A 4,937-nucleotide genomic window follows, 5' to 3' on the forward strand; every position below is an offset into this window, starting at 1 on the left:
CTTCAAGAGATTTGTGCAGTTGACTACATGCAGGAGAGAACATTGCACTGCTGTTGACCTAACCTGTTGTTGCAGTATCCAGTGCTGTGCTTTCTCAGAAGATTGTAAACTAAAGGATTGAAGCTTGACATGCAAGTTCTTTTTATCTTTCCCTGTTTGCTCAAGGCTTACTGTGTGTCATGTTGTGATTGGCTATGATACTGTCACGATGCAGTAGAGTGGAACTGCCATAGCAACGAACGAAAGTCTGTGATTCAGAGTGATAGCTTTGTGAGGAACTTTACTTGTGGCTTGTGCTGTTAACCGAGCATAACACATGCAGGAGAGAGTGCTGCGATGTGCTCAGGATGCACCTGTCACGGTCAGTGCACCTGGTAGCACGTCTCACTAGCCCTTCAGAAAATGTGTCGGCTGGGAAAGTTTGTACACCTTCCAAGGCTCCTAGAGGAAAGTGCAGTATGAAGCTGATGAAGCTGCATGTGCTTGAATGGCCGAAGGGGAAAATATTCAAAAGTGTGGAAGCGTGAGCTCGTAGTATAGTATGTCCAGAGAAAGGGCACTGAGGATAAGGTCACTTGACCTAGGTGTTGGCGGCTCCAGCTTCGAGGCTTCAAATGGTCGCCGATGCCGCACAAATTTTTCCGACATGGGGGTCCTAATGCTTTCGCGTTAAAAAATCTTAAAACACTGGGACTGCACCCCACTGCGCCCCGTCTAGCCCCATTCTGCCCACGCCACCTGGGTACGCCCAGTGAGAAGGCTTGCCCCGATTGCCAACTGACGCCATCGGGGTACGGGCGGCTAAGAACGCTTGGTGAGATGTCATCGCCCAAATCGGTTGCGAGCTACTGCGAGGAGCAATTTTAGAAAATTGTGTAAATTATAGGGTCCATGCAGAGCTTTTAAATTTTACTCGAATACTCACAAACACCGACTCTACAAATCTGGATCTGGCTTTACTGAATCTGACTCTACAGTTCTGGATCGCCCAATATTATGCACAAGAACCCTGTGCAGGCCTGTGTGGTTTCGCCCTATCCAGGCTGCAGAGAGTAGGCATTTTGTATTTCACAGGCTGCTATTTGAAGTGGATTGGAGGCTGTTGGTGTCGATGACAAGCTGCTCCTGCAATGACAAGCTGCCCTTGCAGTGCATGCTTTCATAGAATCTAGTGCAGCGAGAGAGTCTGTAAGATTGCCCCTGCTCTAACAGGCTGCTGAGCGAGGCTAGCACCAGAGTCCTTCAGTACTCTTAAAGAGCTATTGAAGGACTCTGACATTATGTAGAAATGTAGAAATAAACATGAACCTTACAAGTGCACTTGGTATGATGAAAAAAAAAAAAAATCTCATTAGTGGGAGGTCTTTTGATGCCTCTCGAACAGTGTCAAGGTATCCCTTATCACATGGCACTGTGGCGAATAATTGGAAAACAATGTTTTTAAGCCAAGAATGATAGCGCCTTGGCCTTGTTGGGCAACCTCCTGGGGACGGTTGGCATTGCTGTGCCTCTTTAGGCAATGACTGAATGATAATTCTAAAAAAATTGCCCTATCAAACTAAACTTAACAAATCAAACTACTGATTACATCTCCAGTGCTTCAAATGTTTCACCCCATCCTTGTCGCCAATATTGAGTTGGGGGCCGGGACGGGTCCCGAAGGACGGATGTGAAGCTCAGTGGCTGAGTGTCAACATTGAGAGAGAGAGAACACTTTATTTAGAATAGAGTAATTTGCAGGAGCGGGGTGGTCGGGGCCCCTAGTCTAGGGCTCCGCTGGCGACAGCTGACTTGCAGACTAGCTGGATGATCCAGGCGTGCTGGTCCAGATTGTCGCTGGCCAGGGCCTCCTCTCATTGCTCGTGTGTCGGGTATGGCACTATTAACTTTTTATCTGGTTTGTCCTGGCATTCCCAAGAGGTATGGTAGAGCATGGGGCTTTCTCCCTACCAAGGACACTAACTTTGGTATTGTGTGGGTCTAATCTTGTGTGAAATTTGAAGACTTGTATATGTTTATTTGTATCCCCTTCCAGTCAGTGTAATCCGAGGCGCGCAGTTTGCGTGATGGTGAGAAATGTATTCTTTCTAACCTAAGGTGTTCTAGCTTGTCACCATACGGTCCTAGGAGTGGGCTGGGGTAGGGATGGGGATCCGCTCGGTTTGTGAGGGCTCGGGCTAGATCATTCACTACCTCATTTCAGGCCATGCTTTCGTAACCAGGTGTCGATGTTATTCTGTGCGAGTGAGATAGCGTACTTAATAGTGTGCTCCCTCTTCTGTCAGCAAGGTAGTCCCTGCAGGCTTGTTGGTAGACAGTCACTACGTGCAATGACGTCCCATGTTGAACAACCCGTTATTAATGTGAAAGCATTTCTAGGCTATGTCGGCGGGGTCGTGTCACCAAAACGTGTCCGTAGCAGTTGTGACGTTCCCAGAAAAGACAGCATCAAACAAATGGTTGTAATCGAAAGAGGATGATGCGAGGTGCTGCGTAAAAAAAAAGTCGATAGTGTGATTAGATAATTAATTAGAGCCAAAGATGTCGAAACAGCAGGGATGTCTTCGTAGTGAGTGGACGGGAAAACAGCCCTGGATGGCAAAATAGGCAAATGAGTGAAAATAAAGTTTGCAATGAATTGAAATGTATTTGATGAGTGATAATTAATTGAACAAAAAAGTTTCATTCACATAGATTATCAGCAAAAACATTGGACGGTTGAATGGGCTGGATGGGGATACAGTAAGTAGAAAAAAAAAGCAACCACGGCACCAAATTTGAAAAATCAAAATGGTTGATTGAGATAGAAAGAAGGTATAGTAAGAGTAAATAAATCAAACTTTAATCAAAGCACAAGGTAATTACGCTAATGCAGTAGCTAAATTAAAGAAAGTGATAAAGAGTGGCGACGAGTGCCGAGGAGGCGTCAATGCTTTCGCATTCTACCAATGCGGGTCTCCGCAGTGATATCTCCGCAGTGAATTAGATATACCGCAGTGATATCTAATTTTCCGAAAAGGGCAAGGATCTTTGGTCACATGACAGACGACCAATTAGAAGTAAATACCCACATAGACAATCAACAGATGGCCAATTAGGAGTACACGTTCACAAAGACAGTCCACTAAACTTAAACAGAAACCAAATCGGCAATACAGCACTTTAGACTGGGGGATGGGCGGAGCCGGTTCGGTTGTGATGTAACGATCATGGTGTGTTACTGCGGGCAGAAACCGATGGATAGATTTCGCGTGCTTTGCCACACGAGAAGACGCAGAAGAGGAAGGCGCAGAAGCCGCGCGCATGCACGCGCCTCGTGTGCTCTAACCCTTGCGTCGAACAAAGGCCTGATCTTGTTCTCAACCGCCCTGAGCTCTGCAGTTACTGCCCTACTGTTCCCACAGCACTCCGATGGCGCCAGGCGACGCCGAACCCGGTAGCTGTTCCGGTTCCCTACCTACGGCGAAAGCTCCTCCACCGTGTACTGCGGAGAGACCTCGGGCCACGCCGCGGATGCGGAACAGGCCTGGCCAGGCCGCCGGCGCTGCAAGCGAGGCCTGGCCGCAAGATTCACCGCACCCAGGCAAAAGACTAACGCAACTTGAGGACGATTCCAAGAATCTAGGGCTCGAGTGCGTGCCTGTGCCGCTACTTCGTGGATCTTGCACTGCGGCAGCCATCCAGTCGGCAAGGAAGAGCGGCCATAGTCCTCCCCGCTCCATGCGGAAAGCCATGGGAGATTCAACTCAAGCCGCCGTCGCCGTCAGCGCCATTAATCAGGGTACTGGTCGTAAACTACCCACGGTCCCATCAGCACCAAGAGCAATGCCACGCTCGAAAGCTGCTTCCAAGAAGGAAGTGGATGTCGTCATCGAAATACCGGTCGACGTCGGGAAAGCAGTCCGTAGCCGTAACCTTCCGAACGGAACCACAGAGGGGACGTCGCTACCTGTCCTGCCTCCTGCACCGCCCGCTGACGAACCGGCAGCGACAGAAACGTCTGTGAACGTCGGTGAGCAGTCCGCGACGACTGCAGTCCAGCACCGACGGGACTTATTTCTCCTCAGGAGCATTTCAACTACGATTGGAACTGTCTTGAGCCGCATGTTCGGGAGGGGCCACGGCCACGAAGAACCGCCGCCTGGCACTGTGGAGGCAGACGCCGCCAGACAACCACGAAGTCCGCTCGAGGTGTCCGTGGAAATACAGGTGTGTCCGGAGCCACGACCAGTTGGATCGACCGTCTCAGCCCAGTTCGCCGCATCGTCTGCAGGTTTCCAGGACGGGAGTGCTTTCCAACCCCGGGCTGGCGATCCCGAGGCTAGAGCCACAGAGACCTTGTCCCTGACGCAAGTAGTGACCGTCGAAACTTCGCGGAAATTTGCCAAAAGGCAAGCGAGGGACGAAATTATGCCTGAAAAAGAAAGCGGGAGAAAGGGCAGAGAACAAGAACTTCCCGCTGAAAGGCCAACAGAAGCTTCTCCGATGGATAAGACGTCCTCATCCGAATCTACTAGACTCAGCCGCGAGTCGCGAGAAGCGGCCGCGGCTGCGAAATCTGACGTCGAGGCGGCGAAGGCGGCTCCCGTGAAGAGAACTGAGGAGAGCCTCGAACATTCTGTTGGTTCATTTGAAGAAAGAGAAGTTGGCAGTACGTTACGCGAAAAGAAGACAAATGCTGCAAGGCAAGCTTCGTCATTGGACCGAAAGCGCAAGAGCAAGTCGCCTGCGAAGACGGCCTCTCGCAAAGCGAAGGCGGCGATGAAAAGACGAACTTCGTCACCTGGTGGAATCGAGTCGCCGTCGAAGGAGGTGCCGGCTGAAATGGAAGTACACGCAGAAGGGAAGGCCGTATTGTCAGTAGCGGAAGCCATGAGTGCTGATATGCATGAAGACATGCACTTCGAAGAAGCGCCTCTGGAAGGCGCACAATCCCC

This window comes from Amblyomma mixtum, chromosome 1, assembly GCF_055824585.1.
Source record: "Amblyomma mixtum isolate Tamu chromosome 1, ASM5582458v1, whole genome shotgun sequence".
Classification (NCBI taxonomy): Eukaryota; Metazoa; Arthropoda; class Arachnida; order Ixodida; family Ixodidae; genus Amblyomma; species Amblyomma mixtum.